Raw genomic sequence first — 17,623 nt, 5'->3', positions numbered from 1 at the left:
GCTGTTTTGAGCCCCACCTCATTACTGTATTTTTGGTGGGGGGCTGTTTTGCATGTAATTCTGGGATTCATTCATATCACAGCATACAACAAACTCGGTATCTTTCTTGAGTAAGGTAACTCCAAAAGGTGTCCGTCCAACATTTCCTCATGCTTCTCCCTCTTTTTCCCCTGCCCGCTACAAAGTTTCTCCCTGCAGGCAGTCACGGAGTCCGAGGTGCTAAAGGACATCTGGGTCAGATGGTTTAGACACTTTCTTCTTTAAGGTTGCTGCCCCTATCATCGCCAAGCCTCTCTCCTTTCTGGGGAGGTTCCCATTGCTTGGAAGGCAGCCACAGTTTGTCCTTTATTTAACTTCTCATGGGCAGGTGGGACGGTAGCGTCCCACCTGGCCAACATCCGGTGAAATTTCATAGCTCGAAATTCAAATTACAGAAATATCAATATTCAACTTTCATAAAATCACAAGTGTAATACATCAAAATAAAGATTAACTTCTTGTTAATCCAGCCGTTGTGTCAGATTTCAAAATGGCTTTACGGCGAAAGCACACCATGCAATTATCTGAGGACAGAGCCCCGCATACAAACACATGAAAATCATTTTTCAACCAGGCACAACAACAAAAGTCAGAAATAACATTATAAATGCCTTACCTTTGAAGAGCTTCTTTTTGCAATCCCAAATGTCTCAGTGACACAATGAATGGTCGTTTTGTTAGATAAAATCCTTCTTTATATCCCTTAAATGTCAATTTATTTGGCGCATTTGATTCAGAAATACACCGGTTCCAACATGACTACAAAGTATCTAATAAGTTACCTGTAAACTTGGTCCAAACATTTCAAACAACGTTCCTAATCCAACCTCAGATATCCTAAAATGTAAATAATCGATTACAATTTAAGACGGGATAAACAGTTTCCAATACAGAAGAAAAATAACACCTTCAGAGTGACACGTACAAAGAACAGCACTAGTTCTTCATTTCTCAAAAGAAAAACATCGACCAATTTCTAAAGACTTGACATCTAGTAGAAGCCATAGGAACTGCAATCTGGGCCCTAATAAATCAGGATTCCCATAGAAAAGCATTGGAAAACACAATGACCTCAATTTCCCTGGATGGATTGTGCTCGAGGTTTCGCCTGCATTATTCTAACAGTTTTAGAAACTTCAGAGTGTTTTCTATCCAAATCTACTAATTATATGCATATCCTAGCTTCTGGGCCTGAGTAACAGGCAGTTTACTTTGGGCACGCTTTTCATCCGGACGTGAAAATACTGCCCCCTACCCAAGAGAGGTTAACTTCTTATGGCTGGAATCCCATTAACGGGATCGATATGACAACAGCCAGTGAAAGTGCAGAGCGCCAAATTCAAACAACAGAAATCTCATAATTAAAATTCCTCAAACATACAAGTATTTTACACCATTTTAAAGATAAACTTGTTGTTAATCCCACCACAATGTCCGATTTCAAAACGGCTTTACTACGAAAGCACACCAAACGATTGTTAGGTCAGCAACTAGTCAGAAAAACACAGCCATTTTTCCAGCCAAAGAGGAGTCACAAAAAGCAGAAATGGAGATAAAATGAATCACTAATCTTTGATGATCATCAGATGACATTCATAGGACTTCATGTTAAACAATACATGTATGTTTTGTTCGATAAAGTTCATATTTATATCTAAAAATCTGTTTACATTGGGGCGTTACATTAAGTAATGTTTTGCTTCCAAAACATCTGGTGATTTTACAGAGAGCCACATCAATTTACAGAAATACTCATCATAAATGTTGATGAAAATACAAGTGTTATGCATGGAACTTTAGATAAACTTAATGCAACCGCTGTTTCAGATTTCAAAAAAGCTTTACCGAAAAAGCACACCATGCAATAATCTGAGTACGGCGCTCAGACACAAAAACAAGCCATACATATATCCGCCATGTTGGAGTCAACAGAAGTCAGAAATAGCATTATGAATATTCACTTACCTTTGATGATCTTAATTAGAATGCACTCCCAGGAATCTCAGGTCCACAATAAATGTTTGTTTTGTTCGATAAAGTCCATCCTTTATGTCCAAATACCTCCTTTTTGTTCACGCCTTCAGTTCACAAATCCAAATTCACGACGCGCAGGCCAGACAAACTCAAAAAATTCCATTACAGTTCGTAGAAACATGTCAAACGATGTATAGAATCAATCTTTAGGATGTTTTTATCATAAATCTTCAATAATGTTTCAACCGGAGAATTCCTTTGTCTTCAGAAATGCAATGGAACTCAGCAACCTCTCACGGGTGCGCTCATGACTGAAGCTCATGCCCTTCTAGCAGACACCTGATACAATCAGCTCTTATTCTCCTCCACTTCACAGTAGAAGCCTCAAACAAGGTTCTGAAGACTGTTGACATCTAGTGGAAGCCTTAGGAAGTGCAATATGACCCCACAGACACTGTATATTGGATAGGCCAAGACTTGAAAAACTACAAACCTCAGATTTCCCACTTCCTGGTTGGATATATTCTCAGGTTTTTGCCTGACATATGAGTTCTGTTATACTCACAGACATCATTCAAACAGTTTTAGAAACTTCAGAGTGTTTTCTATCCACATCTACTAATAATATGCATATCTTAGCTTCTGGGCCTGATTTGCAGGCAGTTTACTCTGGGCACCTTATCCATCCAAGCTGCTCAATACTGCCACCCAGCCATAAGAAGTTAAAGGGGGAGATCAAGCTGATCCAAACTATTATAGGCCTATTTCTGTTTTGCCCTGTTTATCAGAAGTGTTGGAAAAACTTAGCAACTGACTGGCTTTCTTGATGTCTATAGTATTCTCTCGGGTGTGCAATCTGGTTTCCGCTCAGGTTATGGATGTGTCACTGCAGCCTTAAAGGTTCTCAATGATGTCACCATTGCCCTTGATTCTAAGCAATATTGTGCTGCTATTTTTATTGACTTGGCCAAAGCTTTTGATACGGTAGACCATTCCATTCTTGTGGGCCGGCTAAGGAATATTGGTGTCTCTGAGGGGTCTTTGGCCTGGTTTGCTAACTACCTCAAAGAGTGCAGTGTATAAAGTCAGAACATCTGCTGCCTCAGCCACTGCCTGTCACCAAGGGAGTACCCCAAGGCTTGATCCTAGGCCCCACGTTCTTCTCAATTTACATTAACAACATAGCTCAGGCAGTAGGAAACACTCATCCATTTATATACAGATAGTCTTATGCTCAGCTGGCCCCTCCCCGGATTTTGTGTTAAATGCTCTACAACAAAGCTTTCTTAGTGTCCAACAAGCTTTCTCTACCCTTAACCTTGTTCTGAACACCTCCAAAACAAAGTTATTACTACCTCTGAGGGTTTAGAGCTTGAGGTAGTCACCTCATACAAGTACTTGGGAGTATAGCTAGATGGTGCACTATCCTTCTCTCAGCACATATCAAAGCTGCAGGCTAAAGTTACATCTCGACTTGGTTTCCTCTTTCACCCCAGCTGCCAAACTAACCCTGATTCAGATGACCATCCTACCCATGCTAGATTACGGAGACATAATTTATAGATTGGCAGATAAGGGTGCTCTCGAGCGGCTAGATGTTCTTTACCATTCGGCCGTCAGATTTGCCACCAATGCTCCTTATAGGACGTATCGCTACACTCTATACTCCTCTAAACTGGTCATCTCTGTATACCTGTCGCAAGACCCACTGGTTGATGATTATTTATAAAACCCTCTTAGGCCTCACTCCCCCCTATCTGAGATATCTACTGCAGCCCTCATTCTCCACATACAACACCCGTTCTGCCAGTCACATTCTGTTAAAGGTCCCCAAAGCACACACATCCCTGGGTCGCTCCTCCTTTCAGTTCGCTGCAGCTAGCGACTGAAAACGAGCTGCAACAAACACTCAAACTGGACAGTTTTATCTCAATCTCTTCATTCAAAGACTCAATACTGGACACTCTTACTGACAGTTGTGGCTGCTTTGTGTGATGTATTGTTGTCTCTACCTTCTTGCCCTTTGCGCTGTTGTCTGTGCCCAATAATGTTTGTACCATGTTTTGTGCAGCTACCATGTTGTGTTGCTACCATGCTGTGTTGTCATGTGTTGCTGCCTTGCTATGTTGTCGTCTTAGGTCTCTTTTTATGTAGTGTTGTCTCTCTTGTTGTGATATGTGTTTTGGCCTGTATTTATTTTGTATTTTTAATCCCAGGCCCCGGTCTCTGCAGGAGGCCTTTTGGTAGGCCGTCATTGTAAATAAGAATTTGTTCTTAACTGACTTGCCTAGTTAAATAAAGGTTAAATAAAAAGTAGATAAAAGGCAGCCGTTTAAGCCTAGCTCAGTGCTTTATGTGGTGGTGGTGGGGCAGCCTGCAAAAGCAGAGAGCGTAGGTGTTTTTAATCTTCTCTGGTTCCGCCGTGATTGGCTCAGGGTTGTCACTCATGGGGACACAAATCTATGTTAGCACCCCTGGGGTGATTTAGATAGATTTAGAGTAGAAGTGCCTGTCCAAGAAGGCTCAAGGTCATTGGCCACAGATAAAATCAAATCACTATCTCCTGTGGCTTTGATTGGACTGATCATGTCAACATCATCATACTTTCAAAATCTTAGCAGTCATCATCATGAATCACTTTGACAATCTACTGGCAAATCCTTTTCAATCATTGTCATATGAAAATAAATTACAGATAAAAAGAGCACCAGCTGATGAAACTGTGGGTTTACACAACTGAAGAATTTATTCTACACAAACTGTCAGAAACCATCTCAGGGAAGCTCATCTGCGTGCTTGTCATCCTCACCAGGGTCTTGACCTGACTGCAGTTCGGCATAGTAACTGACTTCAGCGTGCAAATGCTCACCTTCAATGGCCACTGGCATGCTGGAGATGTGTGGTCTTCACGGAGGAATCCCGGTTTCAACCAGGCAGATGGCGTGTGCGGGTGATCGGTTTGCTGATGTCAACGTTGTGAACAGAGTGCCACATGGTGGCGGTGGGGTTATGGTATAGGCAGGCGTAAGCTACAGACAACGAATACAATTGCATTTTATCAATGGCAATTTGAATGCACAGAGATACCGTGACGAGATCCTGAGGCCCATTGCCGTGCCATTCATCGCAAGGATCTGGACACAATGTCTGGAAGCTGAAAATGTCCAAGTTATTCCATGGCCTGCATACTCACTCTACATGTCACCCATTGAGCATGTTTGGGATGCTCTGGATCGACGTGTACGACAGAGTGTTCCAGTTCCCGCCAAGATCCAGCAACTTCGCACAGCCATTGACGAGGAGTGGGACAACATTCCACAGGCCACAATCAACAGCCTGATCAACTCTATGCGAAGGAGATGTTGAGCTGCATGGGGCAAATGGTGGTCACACCAGATACTGACTGCTTTTCTGATACATGCCCTTACCTTTTTTTAAGGTATCTGTGACCAACAGATGCATATCTGTATTCCCAGTCATGTGAAATCCATAGATTAGGGCCTAATCAATTTATTTCAATTGACTGATTCCCTTATATGAACTGTAACTCAGTAAAATCTTTGAAATTGTTGAATGATGCGTTTTATATTTTTGTTCAGTATTGATGGGTTCTGACTTCTAAACTTGAAATATTGTTAATCATCAGGTATCCTATTCAAAGGAAAATGGCCACAGTCTGGTTGTTACAGTAGAAGTTAATGGTTTTCTGTAGGAGGAATGTATATGGTGGAGTCAATTAAGGTTGGATATGAGCCAGGGCTTGGAATGTTATTGGGTAAGAGAAAGGCAATCACATGGTTGCGGTCACTGATAAGGGTGGAGAGCTGTGGATTAGTGAGGAATGGGGGGCCGAGGTCAGGTCACATTAAGGGAGAAGGAACAGTTTATTACCCACATCACTTTACATATGTATTATTAGGCAGGAAGTTATGTCTAGAGGGAAGGAGGAGACGTCACCTAAATTGGGGTATATATATTTGTGCTGGTGGGAACATTTCTTTGCTGGTTCAGCTGTCAAACCCATTGGGTGAATAAACTTGGTTTGAGCTTTAATAATCGTCTGAGTTTTTACTTGGTTAATTTAGAACCTAACAGTATATATTATGGCACCACGTCTGATCTCACTAACATATTCTACCTTGACTTTTCCATCATAACATCATGCTCCTCCCTATTTTACTGTAGTTACCTAGCTGTTAAAGCTGCAATATGTAACTTTTTGGGCGACCTGACCAAATTCACAAAGAAATGTGTGACATAGATCTGTCACTCTCATTGAAAGCAAGTCTATGAAGTGGTAGATCTGTTCCTTGTGTGCTATTTCTATGCTTCCCATTCTTAAGTTTTTGGGCCTTTTACTTTCGATTTTGTACACCAGCTTCAAACAGCTGAAAATACAATATTTGTGGTTCTTGAAAAGAGATGTTACAGCGGTTTAGATGGTACAATGATTATGTACACTAGACTTGCTTGTTTGTTTTGTTACATAAACTGAAATTAGGCAAACTATTAGAATTTTAGCAACAAGGAAATCGCTGAGCGATTTCTGTACAGTGCATCTTTAACTTCGATGCCTGTGATTGTTGAGACCTAATTTTGCAGCCAAACTGCCTCACAGATGGTGATGTCAGAAACAATTTGCCTGGGTAGCTAGCTAAGCGAAAACCCTATTAATTCTAGAAGTATTGACTCTATTGCAAATCTCTTAAGCTGACAGTCCCCGAAATTGGGCACTAGAATTACTTAAAAATAAATATGTATGTTTACATTACTTATTTTATTGATTTCCTGCGGTTTAATAAGTCAGAAGACAGCCATCCAGACCTTCCCAGGACTATGTAAAGGTCCTCTGTCGAATAAACTTGTATTTGCCTCCCTCTGGTGGTCGGCTGCATCATTACATACATTTATATCACTTTTTTTTTTTTTAATCAGCCGTTTCCAGCTACAATAGTAATTCGCAACATTAAATGTCTACACTGTATTTCAATGGACAAAATGTGCTTTTCTTTCAAAAACAAGGACATTTCTAAGTGACCCCAAACTTTTGAACGGTAGTGTAGCTACCGTAGGTAGCTAGATAATTGCAGTTTAGTTCATTATCTATCTAGCTACATGTAAAACCGACAGCTGTAAAACGCAACTAGTTAGCTAGTTACTGTCTGTATTTTAGCTAGCTTGACACTCACTCAGTAACTTTAGTTTACCATGCTTTTCAGGACAACATGACATTCTTCTTGCCACTCCCGTCTCTCGTCATCTTCTAGGTTCAAAACCGTATGGTTACAGCAGCATCAATTTTTCTCAAATTTCTAATGTTGAATTAAAAAAAACAGTCTATGAATACACCAAACCAGGAACTACTGCTGCTCGTAATCATATAATTCGACACAAGCATTGACAGATTCTAGCCGTTTACACGTGAATCTGTCCACGAGAGGTAATCCCACAAATACAGACAGGGTCAGGATTGATATTCACCAGGAGAACCTGGCCTATAAAATAACATAATCCCAACAACACCCAAACAATGGCTTGAGGAGGGAGCTCAAAGACTAGGATGGTGGTTCCTACTTCTACCTCGTCTAGTGTCATTGGGTCACAACGTGGGAGGCTGAGCGTTATGAAGTACACCTCAATGTATATATATATAAATTAGGTCAACCACTTGCGTGGTGCAAAGGACTGTTCTTATTTGCAACTAATAAGAACTTTTCTTTTTTGTGAGAACCCGATTCATGTGAACGTATACAAGTTTAATATTCTTCATATAGTCACTGTGATAGTAAATGTCAATTTCTGTTTTTTCTATTAATGCCAGGGGAATCCGTAATATTTTGAAAGGGAAATCTTTATTTTTGTATTGTAAGAGTGTCGACTTTTATTTAATTCAAGAAACTCATGCCTGTTCCACAGATACTGCATTTTGGAAGTGTCAATGGGGGAATGATATTTGGTTTTCATTTGGTACTAATCGGTCAGCAGGTGCCGCTATTTTAAAATGCGACTTTAAGGGTCATATATTGAGTCATGAAGCAGATAATACAGGGAGATTGATTATACTATTGGTAGATGTCAACCACGTTCAATTCATTGTTGTAAATACTTATGCTTCCAATAACAAGTCAAGTAACTGTATTTTATTTAGAGACATTGAGAGGAAAATAAGTAAAATTATGTCTAAATTTCCATTGGCCAAAGTAATATAGGGTGGAGATTTTAATACAGTATTACATGATAATCTAGATAGACGGCCTTCTAAGGATAGCCATTCTGTTTGGGAGATAAGGAATATATGTCTAAGGTTAGGTGTTCTAGATATTTAGAGACATAAGAACCCAGATAAGATTATGTTTACATGGAGTACCAAAGATTTATCTATACAATCCCAGTATTGATTTCTGGCTGATATCTGAAGATATGACTGACAAGGTTGATACAGTCTCAATTGAACCAGCGATTTTAACAGTATAAAGATAAAGATAAATATGCATGGTTTGTCAACAAAAAAAGTTGGTAAAGGTTACTGGAAAATGAACAAGACTACTAGAGAATTAAGTATTTAAGAAGGAAGTAGCAGGAATTATTGATAAATACTGGAATTGTGCCTGTGTTATGAATACGTTTGGAAGTTACTGGGAGCTAATGAAATTTGATATAAGGCTTTTGGCTATTTCAATGGGGAAAGAAATTGCTCGTGCCAAGAGAGAGAAAGAATATGACATCATAAAGGGAATAATGGATTATACTAAAAAACTGAACTAACTAATCAGGAATTACTGGAGCTATCATCATTGCAAATGCAGTTAGACTGTATCTATGAGGAAAAGGCCCGGGGAGCGTTTGTAAGATCAAGACGAAAATGGATGGAAGAGGGAGAGAGAAATACAAAATATTTCTTTCATTTAGAAAAAAGGGCAGGAGAAAAGACTTCCATATGTAAATTAATGATTAATAATACTCCCAATGAAAATTCAAAAGAAATCTCTCAGCATGTTGCCCAGTTTTATCAGAATCTGTATACATCAGCCCAGTCAACTTCCAATATAGATCTTTTCTTAGACAATGTTGCAAACATTGCTAAGATAGATAGATAATGATTTCAGGGATTTTTGTGATGATGAGTTATCTGAAATTGAGATAAAAGACTGTATTAAAAGCCTTAAGGACAATAGGTCCCCTGGAAATGATGGTTTAATAAGCGAGTTTTATAAAGCATTCAATGATAAATTGATTCCTTTCATTCTTGCTATGTTTCAAGAATCAATAGAAAAAGGGGAGTTACCGGCTTCCTTAAAGCAAGGTTTAATTACTTTGATTCCCAAACCTAATAAGGATACTCTTTATATAGACAACTGGAGACCCATTAGCCTGTTGAATAATGATGGGAAATTATTTGCCCTTGTATTTGCTAAGAGGTTGAAACAAGGCTTGCATCATATAATTGATGAAGAACAATCTGGTTTTATGCATGGTCGACACATTAGTAATAACATCAGGTTGACCTTAGATATGATTGACTATAATGACCTCATCCTTGATGATAGTTTTCTTATGTTTGTTGATTTTATAAAGCTTTTGACACTGTAGAACATGAGTTTATTTTCAAAGGAATATGTTTTTTGGGGTTTGGTGACTTTTTTTTTAAAGCAGTCCAAACTTTATATAGTGGTTGTACTAGCTCTGTAAAATTAGCTCACGGGACATCCCACAGATTTGATATTGGCCGTGGCATTAGGCAGGGCTGCCCAATTAGTCCATTTTTATTTTTATTGGTTACTCAAATTATGGCTCTTCATATCAAGAAAGGGAATTTTCAAGGTGTATCAGCACTTGGCAATGAATTTTAAACTATGTCAACTGGCTGATGATACCACCATATTTTTGAGAGACAGGAATGAGGTTTCTAAAGCAGTTTCCTGTATTGAAGACTTTTCCTTAGTTTCGGGTTTCAAAATAAATATCAATAAGTCAGTCTTATTTCCACTCAAGTATATGGTATCCCAGTTAAAGATCAGGTTACTTATCTTGGAATTGTTATATGTAAGGATGAAAAACAAAGGAGTGAATTAAACTTTAACCCCATTATTGAGAAAACAAAGAAGAAACTGAACCTCTGGTTGGTGAGAGATATTTCATTATACGGTCGGGTTTTACTGTCCAAAGCTGAAGGGTTATCCACATCGGTTTATATCTCGTTATCACTTGACTTACCCCCTAAAATTGTAAAGGACTTAGATAAGATTCTTTATAATTTTATTTAGAGGAACAAGCCTCACTATCTACGAAAAGATATTCTCACTAATACCCAAGAACAAGGTCTTGAGGTTTTAGATTTCAATACTCTAAATAATACTTTTAAAATAAATTGAATTCTGAAGTATGTTAACAACCAGAACAGTATTTGGAATGTCTTCCCTGAGTATTTATTTGACTCTGTTGGTGGTTTAGAATTTTTGCTTCGATGTAATTTTGATGTTGATAAAATCCCAGTAAAGTTGGCCAAATTCCATAAGCAGGCAATTTTAGCTTGGATGTTAGCGTATAAACACGTTTTCCCCTCACATATACTTTATATGGAACAACAAAGATATACAATTTAAAAATAAGTCTCTTTTTTTTCGCAACTGGTTTGAGAATAAAGTTATTTTGGTTGGTCAGTTACTGAATGAGGATGGATATCTACTCTCATATGGGGAATTTCTTGATAAGTTTAAAATTCCAATAACCCCAAAAGAATATGCAATTGTTTTTGATGCGATTCCAAGGGGGGTTGTATCTCTTTTAAATTCCTCTGTGGTTGATGTAGGTAACATAGATTTACATGAAAATATATTCGTTGGCAATATTAACATCAAAGATAAATGTAGTAATAAACAGATTAGGGATATTGTTTGTGATACTACAATTTCCTCAGCAAGATTCTTTTGGTCAAATATCTATGGTGATATACAGTGGGGGAAAGCATGGAAAATTGCTAACAAATATTGTATCAGTAACAAAGTAAAGGAAGTTTCATTTAAAATGTTACATAGAATTTATCCTGTGAAACATGTTTTGGAAAGATCCAAGCTAAATATTGACTATTGACTATTGACTAACTGTGATTTCTGTGGAATGGAGGAGACCATTTTGCATTTGTTTTTTGCCTGTATTTATATTATAATCTTTGGGATTGACATACAGAATTTTGTTACAAAAATATAGGACAGGTTGAACTATTTAATGTTTTGATATAATTATTTATTTCAGAAATTCTCACATAGATAAAGATGTAGTATATTTAATTCAACTGCTAATAATACTAGGTAAATTTCATATTCACAAATGCAAATGGTCTAATTCAAAACCAAACTTTTTTCACTTTATAAATGAATTTTAACAATATGGTACTACTTTAACTAAAATGAAAAACAAAAAGGCAATTAAAACTTGTTGTATTATTAATGAATATGATTTGTTTGTTTAGGATTCCTGGCAATGTAAATAGTTTGTATGTATGCTTGTTTGCATGTGACTATTCCTCTTTTGTTTGTTGATATTTGTTAATAAAAATAAAAAAAACATTTAAAAAAGCGTTATGACGTAAACCTGCCCCACGTGTGGGAAGCGCTTTGTGTTCCCAGACCCCCCCCCCACCCCTTCCAGCATTGGGGATCATCCTGCGGCCTATTTCTATGGGTACGAGAACATTTTGACATTTCAAAGCAAATTTTAAAGCAATTCTATACATTTTGCCATGTCTAATGTGTATTTATGTGATATTTGAGTGACTCGAACATTACTACAAAATCTATGGACTAAAAAATGTTAGCTGACATGACCTAGTTGATCTGGACATTTCTGACAAGTTCTAAATAGCTCCCTAAGGTATGCAATGACTAACATGACAAGAGGAATACTGATGATGCACTACCCAATTTCGAAATTTCACCTTGTGCATTCTACTATTACAACTTTCAAATGTAAGTTGAAAGCCGGACTGAGTGAACCCCGTAGTTTGGGAACCACTGATTTAGCAGGCGCTCTTATCAAGAGCGACTTACTGAAGCAATTAAGGTTAAGTGCCTTGCTCAAGGGCACATCAACATATTATTTTCAACTAGTCTGCTCTGGGATTCCTTTCGGTTACTGGTCCAATGCTCTTAACCGCTAGGCTACCTGCAACAACGACCAAAACATGCTCAAGTCAAGTCCCTCTTAATTGTTTATTTAAAAAAACAGAGCTCACAAGCTTATCTAGTCCTTGACCACAAGCTGTTTGAAATATTAAACATGAACACATTTGCACCTGTACTTGATATGCTAGACTGACTTGTCTCTACAAACTGGGGAGTGTACATTCTTTTAAAGATCCAATGCTGCCATTTTTATCTCAATATCAAATCATTTCTGGGTAATAATTAGGTACCTTACTGTGATTGTTTTACATTAAAACTGTCAAAAATAAACAACTTCTTAGCAAAGAACAATTTCTCAAGAAATTTGCAAGGACTGTTAGAGTGGTCTGAGTGGGTAGAGGAAAACAGAAAATGAGCTGTTATTGGCAGAGAGGTTTGGAACTCTCTTTCTTGGTCTATAGGTTGTTTTAATAATTTTTTTAAGGTGTAGAGCTTTCAAATTTGCCTGCTGGGGGGCAAGGAGACCCACAGCTCCGCTAAAACCATTGACAACTGCGTGCCGTTTAATGGCTTGTTAAATAAATGTTAACTATTGTCATTATTGCATCACCTCTTGAAGAGAATCGTCAGACCTACACATTTCTGATTATTCCATGTAAAACTTTGTACAGTTGGCTAAACATATAGTGAGTGGTAAGTAGACCCAAGCAATGTAGGCCTACCTAGGGAAGTTAGCTAACATGATCCCCTTTTCAACATTGTTTATAAGAGTGTTTAATCACGATTGCTGCTGACAGACATGATATAGGCTACATTGTATGATGGACCACATCAAATTGGCTAGCAAGCTAATAAGAGATCACGTCAATATGGCTGGTTAACAAGCTAACTTCCAGGGGATAAACTAGATGGCTATATCCAAATATTGTTTGATTTGCATGCCATCTATAGTGCTGATGTCAAGCCCTTTCCAAAAGCCTAATCTCTGATGAAGCAAGATAAATTGTGTTTGCTTTGCTAGCCCGGGAATGAACCCGGGTCTGTAGTAACACCTCTAGCACTGCGATGCAGCCTTAGACCGCTGTGCCACTCGGGAGGCCCCGTATTGTGACGTTTAATTGAAAATGATCTATTAACTAATTTACAGCATGGTGATGTCACCATGGAAGGCCAAAACTCCATCCCACCAAAACAGACAGAAATGTATTTTCAAACAGCTCTTACACAAAGGGCATTATCATAATTTTCACAATTATCAAATCAAATTTTATTGGTCACACGCCCATGGTTAGCAAATGTTATTGCGAGTGTAGCGAAATGCTTGTGCTTCTAGTTCCGACAGTGCAGCAATGTCAACAAGTAATCTAACAATTCCACAACAACTACCTAATACACACAAATCTAAGTAAAGGGATGGAATAAGAATATGTACATATAAATATATGGATGATCAATGGCCGAGTGGCATAGGTAAGATGCAATAGATGGTACAAAATACAGTATATACATTTGAGATGAGTAATGCAAGATATGTAAACATCATTATTAAAGTGGCATTAATAAAGTGACTAGTGATCCATTTGTTAGAGTGGCCAATGATTTCAAGTCTGTATGTAACTACACAGTATTATTACAACTTCAGTGTGGAAATGTATATAAAACACAGGTAAATCACGTTTTTGACTGCAATGGGCCTTTAACTTCTGTTTAGGAGGGTAATTAACCACATACCCCTTATTAACCCTCTGTTAACTTGTCATTTGAAACAGGCTTGTGTAAATATTTGTGTTTAGAGACAGTAAACCTAGGCTAGAACAAGGACACTTTAATATTTACCTTACTGAGTAGATGGAATAAAATAATATAATTTTCTGCACTATTCTTGCCAACACACTGTTCTTTCTAAACCAGTTTGCTCTGGCATTGAAAGGTAGAGATTTGATGTAAGAACTTAGGAGTATAAGGTTCTATCTGCAAAACGATGATTCTGAGATAATTGTCTTTAAAGTTCCCGAATCCTCATTGTTTTGAATGGTGCCAGCAATTTTGATATTGTATTCTTTTGAACTTAATAAAATTTATTTGGGTATTTAGAGTACTATCTTAGGTAGAGAACACTGAACAGAACAAGGCTATGTCAATAACTTAATTTTGACGAAAAATGCAAATAGAACCTTAGTCCGTACACTGGACGCTCTGGCCGAGGAGTAGAATTGAACCAAGCGTTCTGACCTCACAACCGCACCCAAGCTAACTGGCTAAATAAAGTTAGCTAGCTACTTCCAGACATAAATGAGAGAACACCTCACTCTGACCATTTTCTCACCCAAGCTAGTTAGGCTGTTTTCATGTTATCTAGAGCAGGGGCGAAAATCTGATATCAACTTTGGAGGGGACAATTACATGAAATTTTCTCAAGAGCAATTCCTGAGGGGGACACCAAAAGTAGTGCTGTAACACATAGCCTACATTGTAATATGGTAAATGTATATTGAGGAACCAAAGAAATAAGGTGTTTGCCGTACTCCTAACTACCTGTACCCAAAACTACACAACTAATCACAACAGCAATACCATTGCCTTTAACAAATCTTAGTTCAGTCACCAGTTTAAGTTGAGAGTGGGGGTATCCATGGCATTTTCCAATTATGTTCCTATTTTACAAGTCAAAAAAATTGAGAACCTTTCATAATGTTGCCAAACAAAGACTCAACAAACTTACCTGAGACTCCCTGTCTCTGCCAGTCTGTCCCTGCATATCTGTCCCCAACTCTGCTGTCTGTGTGCCATCTGTTGCCTGCTCTGCCTAATGACATCATTGCGAAACATTTCCATTAGAATTTCATTTCTTTCTTATGAACATTTTATCAACTAGTCTTTGAGATATTAGGCTACTAGAGTTCTTACTTTGCGTTTTGGTGTACTGAAAAATACTCTGATGTCCGTCTTTTATTTTTCTGCCATTTTTCTACCTGGCTGGCTGGCTACACACACACACAGTATGTAGGTTATTTACAGTAGGAGATGGGCTTCTATCATATCTTTTATCATTCTATTTGGGATTCGATCTAAAAGGTAGCTAACAAATGTGAAACGGATTAAAATGACAAGAGTTGACAGCTGTATGAGTTCACCATTTACACAACATATGCTGCAACCTTTAGGAATTTTAATAGTTTGTTTCATATTGGCTGGCTTCCAACAATAGCTGAATTTGCAAAGCTAGCGAGCACCAATTCCGTTTCAGTGGTGTTTGCTATAATCTTTGCTACCCGGGTTAAATAAAGGTGAAATAAAATAAATAAATAAATAAAAGTTCCCTTGCGACAATTTAGCTTTTGCAACGAGACCATTAAATATATTTAAGACAATGGTAGAAGAGAGTGTAGTTCTGTTCAGTTTGGACTTCAGTTTATCGCTAACCTTATCACAGGGACTTTGAAGCACTAACTTACATCATCTGCATGCTGATCTTGGAATAAATTGACGATAGCAAAGATTCCATCTTTGACGAGGCCACATAAATGGAATAGGTACTAGCTAGCTTAATAGTTCATATTTGCTCGCTAGCTCTGCATATTCAGCTAGTGTGTGTGCGCGATTGACTGGATTAACCTCACGTCAGTTACGTTCATTGAGTGCCTTTCAGACAGTGGATACCACCCCTCTGTTACCTTGCCAAATAAGGAACTGGCAGTGGATCAAACCATTGTGAGGCAAAGGGTGGGGGGGCGTCGCAATCTTTTGAAACTTAAAAACGCGCTATTAAGTGTCTATAATCAGCACAATTGCTTTCATTGCATATTATTAATATTATTTAAATTACATAGTTATGTTTCAGTGATATATTGGGGGGGACAAATCATATTTTTCCCAGGATGGGGGGGTCGTGTCACCCCCGTCCCCCCCGGGATTTCCGCCCCTGATCTAGAGCGTTGGCGACTGTAACTGTGCTGCTGGCAACAATTGAATTACTTTTTTTGCCGATGTTTAATGACATTGGTCATATTCAACAGGTGTTGCGCGTTAGTAAATTCATCAGTTATTCTGCGCTCTGGCACACTCAGACGATAGTTCTCTGAAATCGGAGTAGATAGCTAGAGTGAATTTACGAACACACCCGTAATAGCACTACCGTAATTCGAACAACAGCGCGCCTGCCTTTTTAATTTAACCACACCCCTTGAGCTTTGACGCCAACAAATAAGGTCATTTATGTTCAGTGTAAACTGAATTAGACACTTGAATGTGGGTCAAAGTGAGAGCGCAATACTGGGTGGCACGGTCTGCGAATCGAGGAATCGAGGATGCCTCGCCTTATCTCAGCTCACTGGTCACCATAGAAACACCCACCCGTAGCACGCGCTCCAGCAGGTATATTTCACCGGTCATCCCCAAAGCCAACACTTCCTTTGGCCGCCTTTCCTTCCAGTTCTCTGCTGCCAATGACTGTAATGAATTGCAAAAATCACTGAAGCTGGAGTCTTATCTCCCTCTCTAACTTTAAGCATCAGCTGCTAGAGCAGCTTACCGATCACTGTACCTGTACACAGCCAATCTGTAAATAGCAAACCCAACTACCTCATCCCCATATTATTACTTACCATCTTGCACCCCAGTATCTCTACTTGCACATCATCATATGCACATGAATCACTCCAGTGTTAATGCTAAATTGTAATTATTTTGCCTCTATGGCGTATTTATTACCTACCACCCTACTCTTCTATATTTGCACACGTTGTACATAGATTCTTCTATTTTTTTCTTCTTCTGTTGTGTTATTGACTGCACATTTGTTTATCCCATGTATAACTCTGTGTTGTTGTTTTTGTCGCACTGCTTTGTTTTATCTTGGCCAGGTCGCAGTTGTAAATGAGAACTTGTTCTCAACCTGGTTACCTGGTTAAATAAAAAAATAAAAATTCCGGTGTTTGTGATGCTCGTTGCTTGGTGGGACGCAGACAGGGTGGCATGAGTGAAGAAACAGAAGTCATTTTCTGTTCTTCTGAGTTTTGATGTTGAGTCTTTGCCCAACAAAGTGATGTTAGGATATAAGTTATCCTGTATGAGCTTTTGTGCTGAATACATTATGTTAATACAGGTGTCAAGCTAATGGGCATGTGACAGCAGTGTGTAGGGAGGTTCCTAGGTGTGAGAAGTGTGCGGAAGGGCATGAGACAAAGGAATGTGTAGCATTGGGAAAAGTAGTGCTATGTGTTAATTGTAGGGGTGCCCATGGGGCTGGGGATCAGAAATGTCCAGTGTGAGAGAGGCAGGTTGAGGTTTCCAGGGTCAGAGTTGTTTTATGCTAAGGCAGTGAAGAAAGTAGAGGAAGATGGGTCAAGGGGGGTGATCCTGAGAGGAGTGGTGTGAGTTGTAGATCTGTACCAGTACAGAGGGATAAACCAACAAGTGATATGTTTCAGTAATATTGGATTTTTGTGGTGGCAGCTGCAGAGAGGTATTTGGGTGTGTGAGACTTGACA

The 17,623-nt window shown here is 38.6% G+C and overlaps 2 protein-coding genes across 14 annotated transcripts in view; one reads left to right on the top strand and one right to left on the bottom strand.

The window, feature by feature from the left end:
• LOC106610073 (zinc finger protein 214) overlaps positions 1-17,623 on the bottom strand; it is an 844,054-nt gene that overhangs the window by 707,861 nt on the left and 118,570 nt on the right. The window lies entirely within an intron of this gene.
• LOC106610072 (neurotrophin receptor-interacting factor homolog) overlaps positions 1-17,623 on the top strand; it is a 437,457-nt gene that overhangs the window by 328,972 nt on the left and 90,862 nt on the right. The gene's annotated exons all lie outside the window — the stretch shown is intronic.

Source organism: Salmo salar, chromosome ssa08 (genome assembly GCF_905237065.1).
Source record: "Salmo salar chromosome ssa08, Ssal_v3.1, whole genome shotgun sequence".
Lineage (NCBI taxonomy): Eukaryota > Metazoa > Chordata > Actinopteri > Salmoniformes > Salmonidae > Salmo > Salmo salar.
Note: the sequence above shows the minus strand (reverse complement) of the source record. Positions and strands in the feature narration are given on the sequence as shown.